Raw genomic sequence first — 20964 nt, forward strand, 5'->3', positions numbered from 1 at the left:
GATGGGTAACCCCTCAATAATAGATGCACCCTAAGGGTTTTTTCAGAGTGTTGAATCCATATATAAAGTTTAAAAACTAGTTTAAATAATACAAATTAAGATTTCACCACAAATTTTACCACCAGATTTTGGCACCAGAAACTCTGAAAAGTCGCACTAAAGACAACTCCTTTAGTTTCAAGTTGCCTTTAGTGGGACTTTTTGGAAGCTTTTTTGGTGGATTCTTCCTATCTAATTTCTCTAAAATCCAACATGAATTCATTGAAATAACAAGTTTGAAGCGTAACCCCTTCACAATAGAAGTTCCCTTGGGGTTTTTCAGGGTGATGAATCAATATATATTGCCAAAAAGATAGTTTAAATAATGCAAATCAAGATTTCACCACAAATTTTACCACCAAATTCTCGCACTAGAAACTTCAAAAAGTTGCACTAAAGACAACTCCTTTAGTTTCGAGTTGTCTTTAGTGTGACTTTTTGGAAGCTTTTCCGGTGGATTATTTTGGTCTAATTTCTCTAAAATCCGTCATGAATTCATTGAAACCACAAGTTTGATGGTTAACCCCTGCACAATAGATGTGCCCTAGGGGTTTTTTAGGGTGTTGATCCATATATATAGTTAAAAAAGTAGTTTAAATAACATAAATGAAGATTTCACAACAAATTTTTCCACCAAATTCCAATACTGGAAACTCCAAACAATCGAATTAAAGAAAACTCATCTAGTTTCGGGTTGCCTTTAGTGTGAATTTTTGGAGGTTGTTATGGTTGATTATTTCAGACTAACTTCTCTAAAATCCGTCACGAATTCATTGAAGTCACACGTTTGATGGGTAAGCCCTAAAAAATAGAATTGCCCCAGGGGTTTTTCAATGAGCTGAATCCATATATACAGTAAAAAAAACTAGTTTAAATAACACAAATGAAGATTTCACTAGAATTTTTTCAACTTGAAAACTCCAAAAAGTCGCACTAAAAACAACTCTTTTAGTTTTGAGTTGTCTTTAGTGTGAATTTTTGGAAGCTTTTTCGGTGGATTATTCAGGTCTAATTTCTCTAAAATTTGACGCTAATTCATTCAAATCACAGGTATGATGGGTAAACGACGAGAATGAAGGTTTTTGTGAGTAAAGTTATTCAGAGATATACTTGAATGGAGGGTTTTGTGTGTAGAGTTATTGAGGGATCTGCTATCACATAAATTTTTAAATTGCTAAAAAGTTTTGGAACCAGCTAATATGGTTCATCTAATTGTGGTAAGTGTAAACCACATTAACTCGTTCTAAATTTTTGGACAATTTAAAAAATATGTGATAGATCTCGAAAACAAATTTTTAAACCTCAATATTCTATAAGATGAAATACGTGGTTTTAACATCGTGCCATAACTCAAGTTCCACATTCCAACTCAAATGTTATAGTCATCAAAATCAATTCAGGGTAAAGAAAACACAAAATCAGTCCTTCACATCAGTTTTTGTTCAGAATAACAAAGGCATTCCAAAACAAATGCAATGGGGGTCATAAAATAACTCACATATTTCCTATAGATACTATAAGATGCTCCTCTCATCCTCTCTTAATATTCCAAAATAATTACTACTGTTGTACCTTTGATAAGCTTAATCGAAAGGAAAATTTGAACAACAAAAGGAAAAACCATAAATCACTTATAATTCGTTCCATATCGGGATTTTACACATACTGCAGAACTAGGTTGACTCTTAGAAATTTGAATTAATGCAAGAAACATATAGAATTTTGAGGAAAACAAGCGTGAAAACACAATAGATTGATGGCAACAGATTTGCGAGCCTATGGTGCCATGTTTCAATTAATGGTAAATAACCTAATCTCTTTATAAATTTTCCCAACAATAGGAGAGAAGAACACCATCCCTTCTAATTATCGAACTCCACCATACAGGCTTTATGGCGTCACTTACAAAAGTCATAAGTCGGGGTTAACCAACCCTTGCTTGATCCCTTTTTTTGGACTTTTGAGATGGTGGAAATGGACTTGTTTTTCTTAATTTTGAGATGGTGGAAACAACTTTGGTTAACTAATAGGTGAAATGGCCATTTTTGAAATTATGAAATAGATTAAATAGTTTTTTTCTTTTTAGTATTTTTAGGAATTTTGAAATTATGGAAAATACTTTGTGTAACTAACATATGAAGGCGTTGTCTTTAGTGCGACTTTTTGGAAGCTTTTCCAATGGGTTTTTCCGGTAGAATTTCTCTAAAATACGGAAATAATTTATTGAAATCACAAGCTTGATGGGTAATCCCTTCACAATCAAAGTGTCCTAGGTGTTTTTGAGGGTGTTGAATCCAAATATGTAGTTGAAAAAACAGTTTAAATAACAGAAAACAAGATTTCACCTAGATTCTGGCACCGGAAAGTCCAAAATGTCACACTAAAAACAACTCCATAAATGAAATGGACTTTTTCTAAACATTTTTTCTTTTCAATTTTGTTCCAAATCTGATATAGATTTTTAAAAATTATAGGTTTTAGTTATTTATTTTCCTAAGATTGATTGTTACATGTGTTTTTCAAGGTGTTGAAAACAATTATGCATTAAAAAATATATTTGAGAGAAAAATAAATTACAATCATGTTAAACCCAAGTCAAAGAGTCATTTCTTCTACTATTTAGACTACACCTTATGAAAAATATTGTTTTGAATATGTGAAATTAATTTGAAATTTTATAATAGTTTTTTGTTGTTGGTAGGTGAGACCCAAGGGCATTTAAGTCATCAAAATTACCCGTTGATAGCATCATCTTGCTCACGCCTTAAGTCATAAAAATCACCCACTGATAGCATCATCTTGCTCACACTAGCCCTTAGTATTGTTGGGTTTTCACGACTGGAGTTACGAACTGGTGACCTTTGACCACGTAATACCTTAACAGAACACAGTTGACCAAATTATACCAGCTTAGATCCATCTAACTCCAAATCTATCATGGGCTTAGAGAGATCAAATCCCTTAAGTCTAATAATATTATCTTACATTTTATAATTTTGTGATTCAGGGTATATTGTTTATATTTTCCAAAGAAATCACATAGAGAACAAAGGGTCGACGTGTTTCGAACCTAGATCTAGGTTCATCATCAGGACTAGGATGATGATGTTAATATATAATATAACATGAATATTAAATTTAATGATGTTTTTTACACGACATGATAATAAAATTTATAATAAAACTATATCAAATTAATATTTTCAAATATTACAACTTTTACATGGAAATATTTATGGCTTTAAAGATTTTAATATTCTCATAAGATGTAATTTTTCTTTTAAAGATTTAATTTACAATACTTTAATTTAAACAAATATTAAAATATTTTAGAGCAAGATTTTTGATTCTTTGCATTAAATTGGATTGTAGTTTTTTTATCTATATGGTAATTTTCATTTTTTTGGGGTAGACATTATTATTTATTATTATTATTATTATTTTATTGGATACATGACATACTTACCTATATCCTTATACTCAGTTGTAGCATAGGCCTCCAATAATAGTGATGGTCATCATGGTCATTTACTTTGACTAGTTTTTTATTTATTAAACTTGAAAAGAAAATGAAGCTAAATTATTTTGAAATATAATCAAAACTGTATTTATATATGTCTTTAATTTTAATCTAAAAAATTAGGAATATTAATTTTGTAATACATATTTTGATTTTAAAATATAATGAACATTTATATAATACATGTCTTTTAATATTATAAAAAAAAAATTGAAAATTATATTTACCAAATTATATTATTATTTTTAATAAAATTGTTTTCTATATTAATTAAATTTCTCAGATAAAAAATATATTTATGACACTAAAATCACTCATTTTTCCAAGATATTTTTATTTTTTCATTTTCCTTTTTAAAAAAATTACTATTTCTCTTCAAATATTAATGTAATACATATTTAAAATATTTAATATTAAATTTGACAGTATTATTTAGTTTTACTTTTTTGTATAACACTCCCAAGACTCCTGTTTTACTTTTTCTACTCCCAAGACTCTCTGGAAGGATAGAATGTGTGAGATTTGTGATACTAAGAAGGTGGAAGATGAAAAACACTTCCTTTTAGACTACCCACCTCTTACCACCCAAGACTTCATGAAACGATAGAGTATGTCAGATGTGTGATACTAAGAAGGTGGAAGATGAAAAGCACTTCCTTTTAGACTTCCCATCGATTACTCTATTACAAACATCCGCTCTTAATTCCCTAACATCTACCACACTTCCACTCTTCTTGACTTATTAAGTCATTCAACCTAGAGGGATCTTGGAGCATTTCTTTCCCCCCTCTTTGATCATAAAAACAAGATTTTGAAGAATCACACTTACTTTTGCATCTCTCTCTCTCTCTCTCTCTCTCTCTCTCTCTCTCTCTCTCTCTATATATATATATATATATATATATATATCTATATATATATAAATATATAATTTATTCATTCATTCATTTAATTTCAATTTTTATTATTTATTTTGTTTATTGTTTAAAATAAATAATTTTTAACCCTATTTGATTTTCCCTTTTATTAAAATAATAATACTAATAATCTTAATTTTAATTTAATTCATTATTTACTACTATTTTCTACTTTGATAATTTCTTAATCAAAACTAGTTGTTATATTCTAATGCCTAAAAAGCATCTATATTCATATATTTAATCTTATGTCATGAATTTTTTTTCATCTTGTCATGAAAATGAATCACACTAGATGGTTTGGAATGCATGACAAAAGGTTTTCCATGTGATTTTTTCCTAAAGATTTCAACAATATAAATATTAATCAAAATATTTTTTTTAATAATTTAGTTAAGATTTGGTATCTTTATGTGAGTTCTCCTTTTACCTCAAAATAGTTTTGACTATATTCATTACTATAAATTTATTTTTATAAATATGAATATTAAGGCCTAACGTTTAGGGTGTCGAGTAGCAAGGTACTTAGCAATGGGAACTCTACTAGTTCAGCTAACCCTTGGGACTATTTATTATTTTAATAATAATATTTATTATAATTTATTTGATTTATCTAATTTATTTTAATTTATTAAATTATAAAAATATATAACAAATGAATTAATTTCTTTAGTACAATAAAAGATATTACAAAACAAGTGTTTATATATGTAACATACTAAAACTAAAAGTAGAAGAAATTACACCATGCAAATAAAACAAAACAAAATAAATTTACTTGACCATAAATATGTAGCTTAACCTCACTACCATAATTTCAAAGAAAATTTCATTAAAAGAATTATTTAATCAAATTTTCAAAGTGGAACATATACATGATCAAAATTGGATGGCGGTAGATTATGTATGCATTCACAGACTTAACAGTCAAATCACTGAGCAGAGGTGGGTAGATTGTCCCATAAAAAAGGGGGTCTCATACACGAATTTGGTGTCTAGCTTGGTCGTGACCTTAAAATTGGATAATAATAATAATAATAATAATAATACATAGATCTCGGCGAAGGGGTATACTCTATACATATGAACATTAACCCTTAACCAGATCATTCAATATGCTAGGATTCGTGCAAAAGTTTTTTGAATTGTTCCACCCACAGTTACAAGTCATCAGGTGAGTACAGTGGAGTCATTCCCACTGTGGATGATATGTTTCTTTATCTAATGGTGGTTGTTAAATCTTGGGAGGTTAGGGTAATTCAACCCTACCCCATCTTTTGCTCAATTAATCATTTGAAACTGCATCCCTCATGAGACGAGCTCTGTAACCTTTGACGTTATAGGCTAGGTCTAAGAGTTTCAAGCATCAAAAACTCTTTTTCAGGTATGTTAACAATGGTCATTGTTAAATCCTTTGATTCTGTCAAGTTTCACAGTGTATAGATGAATTTCTTGGCTAAGTATTGTGTGCTACGATTCGAGCAAAACCATGCTCATGGTGAGCCATATTCCAGGTCTTTTAATCTATGGTTTAGAATGTAAGAGAGAAGGTTTAAACTTTCTAAGAGGGTGTTTCCTTAATTTACTGCTAGAATCCCTCAGGTAAATGTTGCTTGCAGTAAGGTGAAAAGAAAGAAATAATCCATTAATCCATCAAAGGGTCCATGAGATTGTATTGTGTTGGGATGATATATTCTTATGCCCCAGTATTGGGAGTGAGAGATAGTCCACTGATGGGGCTTCTATATTAGCTCTTGACGGGGAAGCAAGATTATCCCTCGCTTCATGGGGAGCTTATATTTCAGCTCACATTCGTTGTGACATGAGAATGTACCCTCGAAAAATTGATGGATTCAGGTGTAAATAAAAAAACAAAAAGAAATGAGTGCCAAAACACCCCTAGGATTGAACCTACCTGGCATTGATACTTGTAACCTAATAGATGTAGTACTGGGATCAATGCTGGGATCAAAACTTGGAGTACCGACCATTGCTTGCATTGAATACCAGCCTAGTTGAAGCATAGTTTTACCTCCTTACATCATAGAGTATCATAACCATCTATATCAACTAATGAGTTAAATTGTGTTGGGTGTGGAGCCTGAATATATTTTTTATCCAAAGTTATCACCTCATTGGACCCTAGTTTGTAATGTGGAGGTAACACCGCCCGTAATATTTGCGGTGCAAGGGTGGTCTAAGGGGGGCAACAACCCCAAAGCTAAAGATATATGTAAAATTTCCTCGTAAACTGTTGTAATTTCCTAGTTAATATGGGTCATTCATGAGGTGGAGATTTGACGGTAGAAGTTATGTTTTATTTAGGATTTTTTTCAGTGGAAGGCAACCCCTCGCCATATATGAGGGAATTCTATTGCGTCTATGTATATATGTATTTTGAGTGAGAAGGTGAGAGGATATTGAGCGAGAGAGAACAGGGAATTACAGAGGATTTGTTGTAGCTTGTATCTCTTCAGTTTGCTAGATAATATAAAAGGAGGGGTTTGTTGTTTCTCCATGGATGTAGCCCAAATTGGGTGAACCATGTATAACTGTGTCTCTCTTGTTTTATGTGTTTTCTTTGTTTATATTTCTGCAATGTATTTTATGTGTTCCATTGCTTTGTAATGTATAATTTTCTAACAAATTGACTTGTATTGTCCCTTGGAATTTCAACAAATAAGTAAGCCATCCCATTGTATTGATCAACGATAGTAGTTATTTTCTCGCCATCCATTTCTATAAGGGGTGCATGTTCCTAGAATATCCTTATCCATTTTGAACTGATGCAAACTCTCACACCTATGTGACTGGGAAGCCATAGAAGTATCACCCCCATGGCCTTTTTGATGCTTAAGTTGTAAATTCAAAGGAAAAATGAAAATATTAGCAGTGAGGGGCTAAAGAAGCAATCGAATCAATGCCGCCAAATCAAACATAAAGAAGTTTAATGAAATTAGATGTGAGTAATAAAGAAATGAATTTGAGTATCCTTGATGACAAGGGTGCCTCCGAAAAAATCAAACTAAGTTTATTGGTAAAAGAAATGGTGACTTCAAATGTTTTGAGAATCTGTTCCAAGCCGACTACTTTGTGCCTTCCCCAAAAGGTGTTGTTTAAATGCCATAACCCACTTGAAATAGGATTTCTTTAGGTGCATCAAAATCTTGAATTATATATAAGCTTATCTATTCTCTTTTATTTTATTTTTATCTACCCACATCACTCCAAATTGGAGATCAATCTATCTGTTGCACATCATCTGGTGACTACCTCAACCCCAACACGTGGGTTGTTTTTACATGGTTCTCAACTAAACCAAAGTTATCCCAAAATATCACAAGTTAATCCTTTCTCTTTCAAGCCTCACCAAAAAAAATGGCTATTATCCGCTCGATAAGTGAAAGTGTTATTCATATTGGGCTATTTATTTGTAGGCCCTGTGTAAGTGTATTGTAAAGTGAAAGTATAATGGGTAATTTGAACTGAATATGGAAACCTGAAAGTGCACATAATATGGACATCGTGCGGACATCATATGGAAATAAATCATACTGACTGAACTCTAACCACTGAAAGCTCACTGAGGTTGTGTTCTAGGGAAAATGAGCTAACTAAATGCGGATGGTGAAATGACCCAACTATGTTGAACTTACTTCTTTCAGATAGAGAGAGTAGGAAGGGGGTAGGAAGGTGTTCAGTCAGAGGTTGTTTCCAAGGCTATATTTCCACCTGAGAAAAGGCATTAGGTTTGATGCATAGGTTCAAAGTTTCTTTCCAAGGCAAAGGGTAGCGAGATGAGGATTACGAGAAAGCCCCCCACCTGCCAAGAAGGAAGACCACTCACCTAGGATTAGACTTTATGCCTTGAAGACATTCATTGGAGAGCCAAGAGTCTCTCACTTGAGCTCGTGGGTGGAGGTTGTAGGTAGTGGGGCTTAAACAGATGGTCGATCATGCATGGATAGGGTTGGCTTTCTATACTACTTAGGTTTTACTCCCACTAGAAACTCGAACACTTGAACAGAAACTAAGAAAAAACCCATCCAATAAGAATGCTCAGAATTATTATGGTTACATTTTCACCTCAATAGAGCCATACATTTTTTGGCATTATATAATATATAAAATCCAAGAAAGAGATAAATTCTCTGGTATACTTTACATCACTACTTTAGCTATCTTATCGAAATTCAGACTAGTTTACAATAGAACTCCATAAGATCAACAAGCTCACCAAGCACACTATACTCCCTAAACATAGTACACTAGCTAATGAAAAAGAACTAACTAAGATTTTTCCACTAAGTGAGAGAATTTGGAGTGAACATCGGAATTCACCCTACCACATGGGAAATAGTACGGGACAGAGAATTAAGACTCTTGTGGGTAGAATGACAATATGAGCATTGCAGAGAGAATGCCAATATAAGAATTTCAGGGAGAGAATATTCTCCATCATGCAGATGATCTCATATGAGGATAGAGTAGAATGAGCAAGCCAATACAGATGTTCCTGGAGAGAAAGGGCAGTCGTAGGATCGATGCCAGGGGAAGAAAGTATATAACACCTTGTTAGTAAATATGAGAAGAGATGGTGAGAGAATACAACCTTATCACTTTGAAACAATAGGAGAGGAAATATTACGCTAGAGTGGAAGTGTGCACATAGCGATAGTGTTAAGCCAGGATTTCCCCACTTGATTAGTCTTAGACTACACACCAGCCCTATAGTTCAATGGGGGGGCTGGTCTGTAGTTGAAACCAGACTCGATTTCACTTCGAAATAAGAGCTAGACTTCAAGATAGATTTATCGAGTCCATTTCATTCTTTAGAGAAATAGCTCCTCTTGCATTTTCACATCTAGACTCAACAAATAAAAATGATTGAGGTAATGGACAGGAATGGTTTACTTACTCACAATTTTACCCCTACTTCTTTTATACCCCTTATGAAAATAAAGAGGTGGATAGTGAAGCACAGGACCAACTATCAAACTATCATACTCAGACAATATAGCCCAATAAGCACACTAAAGAAACTATGCCCATCACTAAGAGCCCAATAAGTAACATCACTCTATGCCAACTACACTAACCACACTTGCTCATGCAATGCAAATCACTAATATAATGCATCGACCCTTGCTCACTATCGAACCAAGAAAATTATGCTTTTGACTATGAGCCCAATCAACCCACTTAGATACTACTCAAATCGGGATTTCCTTGGGTCCAAAAAGCTTGAAATATTACCATTACTACTGCCAGAAACATATACTTTGAGAGATTAACAATACTTCCCAGCTCACAATGCCATGCTCGCTTTTACACTAACCAAATACTCTACAGAGCTAACTAGGAGGGAGAAAGGGAGGGCGCTCACATTTAGAGTCACAACTAATACACCTTGGAAACCTACTTACATTGTGCCCCTTACTCCTAGGACTTATTTTTTATGCATGCATAGTTAACACGAAAACTATAGGGAAACCCCACTTTGAATTTGACACACACCCCATTTCTCACTCCCCCACCAGCCCCATGAACACACCCAAGAATATAGGCTAGAAAAACAAATATAGGACAACAAGTAGGAAGGAACTTAAGTGGATGGCTCAAAGAAAACATTTGCATTTCTTCTAAGGTCACTTAATCGTCCTTGAAGAAGATCTAAATTGGAGGTGTTGAAATAGCTTTTGTCTCTGCAGAGAATGGGTTCTGTGGTGATTCCCAATTGCGAGGTAGTAAGTAAGTTTGGTTGCTCGAATTCAATACTTGGCTTGGCTATGAGTTTGATAAGAAGTATGCTGTCCGAGAAGGTGAGAAGGCAAAATAAGAGGGAAATTTGATCTTTTATCCTTATGTCGAACTTGGAAAAATTATCCTTCTTATAGGGTTTTTGTCAAAGGGTAAGGTCTTAACTAACATTAAGAGCTATGGAAAGGATATATAAGGGTTCTCCCTCCAATGTGGTAAGGGCTCTTTCTTTTCTTCATTCTGATTTCAATCCGATGATTAAAGAAATTCCTCCTATTTTCTTCTAGGAGTTCCTCCTAAAGCTTGTAAGACCTAATGTAGGCCGATAGAGAGAATATAATTCAATCAAGTATATGGTCTATACAAGAGAAGGTATTCTAATCCTATCTCCTACGAGTCTTGATCTTATGGGTCTCATTCTTTCCTGGGGTAAGTTGCTCCATGGCATAAGTCTGGTACTTTAAAGGTCTTCTCATGAAGCGATTATAAATCGCATGTTGATTTCAGATTCCGATCCAATGATCCAGTGATGAACCAATTCCATCCACGGCTTCTGCTTCTAAGGAAGGCTCAACTTGTCCTGACCCACTTTTTGATTCTAGTTCTTGGGTTCCCTCCAGGTTTAAGAAGTTCGTGCAGGTAAAATGGAAAGCTCAGCCCCTTCCTACCTACGTGGGGTATTCTTGGATGATGTAGTGTTAAATTTCCATTCTGAGGCTGTATAAATAGAAAGGTAAGGTGTCTAATCCCACCTGAACTGAAAAATGAGAGATATGGTGCAGTAGTGATGAAAGTCTTGTTCGCTTCCTTCCATAGAATGTGACTAGGGGTAAGGTAGAGGTAAAAGAAAAAGAGTAAGACTAATAAAATAAAGGTACCTCCAATTTCGATCTTGATTCATATTCATGACCTAATGGTTGTTGAGCAGCACTCCATGTTGTGAAGTTCAAGGTTGGTGAAAGAAGAAGGTATCCTTCATGGTCTAGTTAGGTTGTATGGTTAGTCATGTAAAAGTAAAAATTCTCTCTCATATTATATACATAATAATACAAATGAAAAAATCATATAGGGTATATGCTCTAAATTCAGATCAACCTGCCTGTTCAATGATTGATTCCGTGCTCCTAAAGCACTAGGGGAAACAATTTTGATTCTGGTGAGTTCGAAAAAGAATCTGATAGGGGGTGTTTCTTATACTAGAACATTTGGTTTTCATGGGTCTAGGTGCCCATATTGGTTGTCCAAAAAGGAAATTCTATTAGCGCAAGTGTATAACTGAGAGCATTTATTTCAATTGCCACATCATCTGATCCAATCTGGCACTTCTCATGTTCTTCCAAATTCCTTCCCTTGTTAGCATGTGACTAGGGATAGCTATAAATAGAAAGAGTGTCTAGAATGTGGTATAAGGTGGTAAGGTATCATGATTCCCAATTCCCATGATTGAATCCATCCTCGATTGGCTCTATCCTCTCCTCCCCATTGGCATAAAGTCCAATAAGATCCTGTACTAATCTTACTTGGTCTTTTCATTCTATTGTAAGGCATGTAGCTAGTTCTGTCCATAGAAAGTCATTCCTTTCCTTTCAGGCAGGTTTATAGTCTTTCCAAGGTAAGGTATAATGGAGTGATTCAAATTCCCATGGCCATTAAACAATCCAATGATTAAATGATTCAAGGTTTTCCTCCTTTTCTATTATATTCTAGCAGGACCTCTAAAGATCTAATTTTATAGGGCCTACTGGGAAGACCTCACCAAATGGGCCTATGAATATCTAGTTCTAAAAGATAGGAGGTGTCCATCCAATGTAAGTTCTATAAAGACTCCCCCAGTGCTATTTCTGTTATACTAAAGGATTGGTATTCCATCCCATCATCATAGGTTTTCGGTAGTACTAGAAGGGTCTAACAATAGTCCCTCCAAATTAAGATGAGTGTGAAAAGATACCCTGTGTGGGTTTGGGCATCAAAAATATTTGTCCTAGCAGTGAAAAGTTTGTCCCATCTATCGAAATTAGGCTCCCCAAAGATGTTTGAACAAGAATCCACCAAATAATATCCCTCCTATAGTCTGAAGCATGTCCTGTCCCATAATATAATTCTAATAATCACATCTACCCAAGACATATCCATATGGTAATAAAATATCTCTGAAAGGTCAAGACCCACCCACTCTATCATACATAGGCTACTAAACCCTGGCCATTGATCCATTCTTCCACCCATCAAATAAAGCCATCCCAACAGGGTTCTAAGATGTTCCATAATCCAAAATAAACTGACATAGTGAAACACCAGTTAAAGATATAAGAAGGTAAAGGTAAACCCCCTATGGTTACCATACCACAGGAGCATGCACGTGACTAAAATTGTTTGGATACTGTTCAATAAATCCTGCATTTCCTTCCCCTCATCTAATAAAGTAACCAAGACTAGCCATGTTGAATTCATAATGGAATGATTCAAAGCCTCTGAAAAGCAAGTGTAGAGCTCTAAACTAGGTGGTTAGCGTAGGTCGAGAATCATCTATCAGGTGATCTAAAAGTCAATTGTCTCTAGGTAAGTGGCTTACTGAGAACCTATCAGGTGATTTCCCATCAAATAATTTCATCCATCCATCCGGCCAGGGGCATCTAAAGTCTCATCAATGCATCCCAATTCCCTCTATGGCTCGTAAGGTAAGGTAAATAGATTTGACTCACTAACTACATGATTAAAGGTCTAGGGCTCAAGATCTATAATATTAGGTGTTAGGTAGGTCGGAAGCACTAAGTCTCATCAACTATAAATCTAAATCTGGTCCATGCAACCTCTCCTCCCCTCTCTATTCTGATGGAACAAAATAATCCACAAACCATTAAGTTAGCAGTGAAATGATCTAAGCTCAAAATAAACTCCCCTATCCTATTGGTTGAAGGTAGTGTGGAACCAAGACTAAGAGGTATTGTTCTAGCTGATTGATACTAGGTTGAAAGGGTGAAAGGTTTCTATTATACATGTAATAACAGTGATTCAAAAATCTTGTCAAAGGTCTATTCTATAAAGCCCGGTCGACATCACTTTTCTGCCTTCTTCTAGGCTCCAGAACCTAGTAGGTTGGGGCAAGAAGTTCGATTCTATTGAATCTGATCCAGAAAAGCATTTGAGATGGGGTATTTTATATAAAAAAATGCTTTGTTGTAATGGGTTGAGTCATATTTCGGTGGTATCTTTCATCTATTTGTCATTACGCAAGTAGATTCCTGAGAGCATGTTCGGTGATTGAATCAATTCAAATTATAATATGATGTTGCTTCAAAGCCATTGGTTAGGATCTATCCTCTCTCACTCTAATGTCCTAAGGTTTTTTTTCTGGTATAAAGCTAAATTGAGGTTGGGCCGTCTAATCCTGATATGGTAGTAGCCATGAATCTTTTCTAGAGAGTGTTCGTAGGCGTAAGGGTAACTATATCCTATTGTGGTACCTCTCGATTCCTGACGTCAGTAAGTGGTTGTTGTCACTAAATGTCCTATAGTTTCAATTCATAAATAAAGCACTCACTTGTCCTTTCTTGCTTGGTTGGTTTGTGAGTTAGTGCTACTAACGAGAAGTGTTGTCATAATATATATGTAATAATGGTAATGAAAAAAGACTATAAAAAGGTCTATTTATCACTTGATCAACCTATTCTATGGTGACATTATATATTCAATTCTCCTAAAGAACCTACACAATGAGGTTGTGGCTTTTGGGTTCTAGTGAATTATAAAAAGCATCTCAGATGGGGTGTTTTTTCTATTAGCATCCTATTGGCTTGTTTCAATGCCAATAGTGGAGCTTGCAATGAACCAACCATCAAACCAGCTGAATGCCATTCAACCACAATCCCATCCATTCAAATATGTCTCTTCTGCATGTTGAGAATATTTCTGGCGTAGTGAAACAATATTAGCTAAAGTAAAACCCTCTTAGCCTAATAAAACATCACGCCATGAAACTAAAGTGTTTCTCAACTAATTGACCACCATCTATCTATCCATCCAGTACTTCTAAAAGGTTTATAGAATTGGCCTCTAAGTGATTCATTCCAGTGGTACAAGTATAATAGGTCTAGGTAGTATGGTAGTGAAATAGTTTGTTAGAAACAGGGGTTTTTTCTTCTTCATAGTAGCTACTCTCTCCCCTCCCTCATATTCCTGGTAGAATAAATGTGTTGTGGTAGGAAACACTTCATCTCTCCCCTATGGCGAAGGTGGTAAGTAAATTATGGTAGAACAAGCAAATATGAGGTGGGTTCAAGCATGTAAAGTTAGGTATATTCCTCTCCCTTATGGTGTTTAGGCCTTATGGAACCTAGGATCAACCTATAAATCTACCGTTATTTCTATCTATCACTTTCTTTTGTGCTTCTGAACTCCTCAATAGTGGTTAAGAAGAAGGCTCTCTTGGAGGCGGAAAATGGAAGGTTGCACCCATAGGAACAAGATTCTCTGGAACAACTGGAGATGCGATGTGGAACACTTTGATAGAGACCATTTAATAAGTGGTAGGAGGATTAGAGTTATAATACTTCGCCCTATACTTCCTTCTCCATACGCATATCTATTTTTCCATATCCTTGCCAACCTACCATTGCAATCATCTCCCTATCGTTTTTCCACTGATTCCAAGAGGAGTCCTCCCCATGACAACAAAGAAATATGTTTTCCGATACCACTACTAAGAACCTCTAAGTCGTAATCCTTTTCCTACATCTCAATTGTCATTGCTGACCATGGTCTACTCCCAAGACTCTCTGGAAGGATAGAATGTGTGAGATTTGTGATACTAAGAAGGTGGAAGATGAAAACACTTCCCTTTATACTACCCACCTCTTTCCACCCAAGACTCTCTAAAACTATAGAATCTGATAGATGTGTGATACTAAGAAGGTGGAAGATTAAAAGCACTTCCTTTTAGACTTCCCACCTATTACTCACATCTACTCTCAATACCCTAACATCTACCACACTTCGAGTCTTCTTGAGTTATTAAGTCAATCCAAATAGAGGGATCTTGGAGCACTTCTTTCCCTTCTCTTTGATCATAAAAAAAGATTTTGAACAATCACACTTACTTTTTTTTTTTTTTCTTGAAATCAGATAGGCATTAATCATCATCATCATAATATATATATATATATATATATATATATATATATATATATATATATATATATATATATATATATATATATATAGAGAGAGAGAGAGAGAGAGAGAGAGAGAGAGAGAGAGAGAGAGATAATTTATTCATTCATTCATTTAATTTCAATTTTTATTATTTATTTTTTTATTGTTTAAAATAAATATTTTTTAACCATATTTGATCTTCCTTTTTTATTAAAATAGTAATACTAATAATATTGATTTTAATTTAATTCATTATTTTCTACTATTAATTACTTTGATAATTTTTTAATCAAAACTAGTTGTTATATTCTAATGCCTAGAAAGCATCGATCTTCGTCTATTTAATCTTATGTCATAATCTGTTTTTCATCTTGTCATGAAAATGAATCAGAGTAGATGGTTTGAAATGCATGACAAAAAGTTTTCCATGTGATTTTTACCTAAAGATTTCAACAATATCAATATTAATCAAATTATTTTTTTAATAATTTAGTTAAGATTTGGTATCTTTATCTCAGTTCTCCTTTTACCTCAAAATAGTTTTGACTATATTCATTACTATAATTTTTTTTTTTTTTTTTTAAATATCAATATAAAGGCCTAAAGTTAAGGGTGTCAAGTAGCGAGGTACTTAATAATGGGAATTCTACTGATTGAGGTAACCCTTAGACTATTTATTATTTTAATAATAATAATAATAATAATTTATTTGATTTATCTAATTTATTTTAATTTATTAAATTATAAAAATATATAACAAATGAATTAATTTCTTTAGTACAATAAAAGTAATACCAAAACAAGTGTTTATATATGTAACATACTAAAACCAAAAGTAGAAGAAATTACACCATGCAAATAAAACAAAACAAAATAAATTTACTTGACCATAAATATGTAGCTCAACCTCGCTACCATAATTTGGAAGTGAATTTCATTAAAGGAATTATTTAATCAAATTTTCAATGTGGAATTTATATATGATCAAAATTGGAGGGCGGTAGAGTATGTATGCATTCGTAGACTTAACAGTCAATTCACTGAGTGGAGGTGGGTCCGTTGTCCCATAAGCAATGGGGACTCATATGTTGGAAATAATACTGAGAGGGGGGGGTGAATCAGTATTATCAGATCAATCAAACTTTTCAATTTCATACTCAGAAACATATACGCTACTTCAATTAAGTGAACCCGCGTGTACACGCAACTGTGTCTAATGAAACTCGCGTATATCCAGAGATCTTATAATTCAGTTAGCTTAATCTTCAGTAAATGCATCAGATCATTATTAAGCATATTAACAGTAAACAGGTGCAGAATAACAGAACAGAACATCACACAAGAGCCACACACATGAACACAACGATATAAGGTGGAAACCCAATGTGGGTGAAAACCACCTGCTGCAAGTCATCTCAATCTTCTTCTTAATAAGAAAATCCTTTTACAATATTTGTACTGGTGCAGTCTTATACCAGTACGGGAGCTACAACCCCCTTTGCTCTTGTACTAGCCGATCCATTTACTAGTACGCAGGCTGCTACCTGCTACAATGCTCCAAAGATCTCCTTTAGCTTTTGTACTAGCTTAGATACTAGTACGTAGGTGCTTGCCTACAATCTTCTCACCTCCAGGTACCACGTTTCATCAATTTTCAGACTGGATACACTGAAGCACAACACATAATCTGTAAGGCCACTTTTCATCCAATTTTCATACTGGACCCATAACTATCATCGAAGCTCAAAACAATCATCAAACTCTGAATCACTGAAACCCTGTTAACAACAGTCACCAGAACACAGAGCAGACACAGAACTCTGTAATAACCATCAGATCCATCTGTAACTTCAAATATCAAGCTTTACAATTTATACGCTACTTCGATGAATCAAACCCGCGTGTATACGCGCTTTTGCCAAAGACAACCCGCGTACAGATCTAAAAATAATTTCTCATAACTTGCAGCTGTACCAGACATCAGTCATACTCATAACATTTATAGAATAATACATGCGTCAGTATGTAGATCTAGAATAAGCATCATAAAGATAGTTCATTTCAAACCATTTGATCCCGATCTCTCCTTAGATCTAGTTCTCCATCAACCGGTGAGATCTCTCCTTAGCTCAGATCAAGCAATGCATCATCAACCCATAACCCTGCATACTGGATCTAATGCTTCATCAGATATTCAAGACATTTCAGATGCACTTGCCTAATGATTTCCTTCTCCTTATATAGCCTTAGGCCTTGTTCAATACCAAGAGCCAAAACCATAGAAATCCAATACCATCAACTTCAAAACTAGGGATCGACACGCCCGTCGAGACACAATGGTCCGAAACCATAGGCACAACTTCCAAGGACTAACCACCATGGACCAAAGGTACTTTTCCATATACACGCGCTTTTGATGAAGCCAACCAGCGTGTACACGCAACTTGGGCTTAACGAACCTGCGTGTATGAACTTTCTCTTCTTCTTATAGTCTGATCATCAATTCCTTGTTGCTGACCTTCTGTACTATGATTTGTCATCAGTGTGGTTTGCCATCAAGGACAACACTTATCTCATAATGCCAACAATCTCCCCCTTTGGACTTGATGGCAAAGCTAACTTGTCACACTTAGAACTATCATCTGATTCCTTTGAGCTGTCCTCCATCAGTCACATCTGATATCTCTTCTGAAGATTCATCATCTGATTCCTTTGAGCTGTCCTCCATCAGTCACATCTGATATCTCTTCTGAAGATTCACCCAGTTATACATAAGTGAGATATTCTTCTATGAGAGGGTTGCCATCAAGTACAACACATGCATCATAATGCCAACAATCTCCCCCTTTGGACTTGGACCTTCTGTACTATGATTTGTCATCAGTGTGGTTTGCCATCAAGGACAACACTTATCTCATAATGCCAACAATCTCCCCCTTTGGACTTGATGGCAAAGCTAACTTGTCACACTTAGAACTATCATCTGATTCCTTTGAGCTGTCCTCCATCAGTCACATCTGATATCTCTTCTGAAGATTCATCATCTGATTCCTTTGAGCTGTCCTCCATCAGTCACATCTAATATCTCTTCTGAAGATTCACCCAGTTATACATAAGTGAGATATTCTTCTATGAGAGGGTTGCCATCAAGTACAACACATGCATCATAATGCCAACAATCTCCCCCTTTGGACTTGATGGCAACAACACCAAATCACTCTCCCCCTTTGACATCAAGGGCAAAGGGTGGATCAAGATATTCTCTTCTTTTGCTGAATCATTCCACTGTCCATACTCCCCCTGAGTACCTGCTGAAATCTCTGAATAATCTCCCCCTTTGTATATGCCAAGGTGTACCAATCTGTCCATGCTCCCTCTGAGTACATGCCGAATCTCTGTTCTTGCTGAAGTGTGCTGATCATGCTCTCCCTCACTGTAAGCAAGGTCTACAAAAGATGTTCTTCAAGAAGAACATGACTCTATACATCATAAAAGACCTTCCTATCACCAAAGACTCATACATACATCCATCTCTCAACTAAGTGAGGATATACAAACATTGACTCATCCACCCAACCAAGTGGGAATACATCAAAAGTTTACATATGACAACCAATCATATTGCATCAATCATCCCAGGCATAGTGGGGAAATCAAAATAGGCCGTTACATGACCTTGACACCATGAAAGAGATACCACAAAGGAGATATATGACATAGAGACGAAATAACCAGACCAAGACTTATGAAAGTCACCAGCAGCATCTGATAATCACCATTCAGATCAGCAACCAAGAGATCCTTCCGTTCTCCTTTCGCCTTTGTTTCTCCTGAAATCAACACCAAATGTGAACTAGAACCAAAAGCTTTAAGATTATGCCAACAATGCATCATTGGAAGATTATCTGCTCCCCCTGAACCTGTGCCAGATGATCTCTGTCAGACCCATATCAGACTTTCGGCAACCAACATCTGTCCCTGCTGATTTTCTTCAAAACTCCATATACGCGTCTGTATACACATAAACAAGCGTATATACGCGTATATCCCTTACGAAACACGCGTACACCATATACGTGACTATCCCCTTGTAAAACGGCGTATGCACGCGGATATCCTTTAAACAACACGCGTACACAAATTTCCATATCAGCAACCTGTAAATGTCCTGTAGAGAATAGGTCATCAACCTATAACAAGGTATGTCTGCATCAATTCATCCCTTTGAACAGAATTCAGAGTCATTCACATTGTATCATGTGTGAAACCACCATAGCCATTTCATCAAGCTCTACATGATCCAAGTATCATTACTTGGGAACATCTGCATCAATTAACATATGTAAGGATCAACCTATCATCATATAGATAAGAACTCATCACCATGTCTCCAATAAAGCAACTTTGAGTAGTCATCCATGTATCAGCATTATGTATCTTGAGCTCAAGCTCATTTGACAAAACTTCTTGATATCATCAACAGCAACAATCCTTATCCACAAGAGTGCCTGCATCATAACTGTATGATTTTTATGCATATGACAACAGCAGTATATGAGTGACTCATCATCAAATGAGGAAGATGTGTATTCAAGCTTTGTACTTCTCCTTGTCCTTATGAAGATCACCATGTAAGCACCATATATGCATCATCAAGGAATCAACCATAAATCTGATCTGATCATCAACTATGTAACCCCAAGAATCATATGAGAGTTTATCATAGACAACTCACAACCACATCATAGCAAGATATATCATTTAGCCATATAAGAATCATCACCAAGGATTATAAACCATAATGCCAACAATGAATTACTAAAGGCATATGCTCCCCCTCAACTAGTGCCATCTGTTAGATCTGATCATGCATATATCAGCAATAAGCATCAAAACATCATCATCCTCAAGTTAGGATCAAAACACTTCTAGACATCATACAAGTAACAAAACATTTCCACACATCCTCAGCAGACTGTAACCAATAGAGCAAATAATAGACTGAATCATATCAGATCCTTTTTCTGATCCTGTCCCCACTGCTTTTCCTCAAACTGACATATACGCGACTTTGCAGTGTTTAACTCGCGTATACACGCGACTTCCATTTAAGGAACTTGCGTATGAGATTCAGAACACTGAAGTTTTACACTTTCAGCTCCCCCTGAGTCTGATATGTCTGTGCTGTGCTGTGTCTCAGTACACTGTGCTGACTATACTTCCTTCTTCCTCCATATCTTCAAGTGTGATGAGGTTTTCTCCTTTTGGTGTGATGTCCATCCTTTGTTCCTGCATTCCTTTGCTATATGTCCAAGCTTGTTACATGCATAACATCTTACATGTTTCATATTCCTCCTGTAGCAATCAGCAGCTTTGTGACCATACATATTACAAGCAAAGCAATATCCATTAAAGTACCTTGATTGAGATGACCTGTCCGCATAATGGTCTTGAACTCTTCTTCTTCTACATCTAGCTGCAACATGTCCAAGATTATGACATACATAACATTCAACATTATTCATAGGAGGAGTAAAGATTTTCTTTGAGGAGTCTCTTTCCTTGATTGTTGATGGG

Source organism: Pinus tabuliformis, chromosome 2_2, assembly GCF_031772625.1.
Source record: "Pinus tabuliformis cultivar Carrire ecotype Pingquan chromosome 2_2, CPIR1, whole genome shotgun sequence".
In the NCBI taxonomy this organism is placed as follows: domain Eukaryota; kingdom Viridiplantae; phylum Streptophyta; class Pinopsida; order Pinales; family Pinaceae; genus Pinus; species Pinus tabuliformis.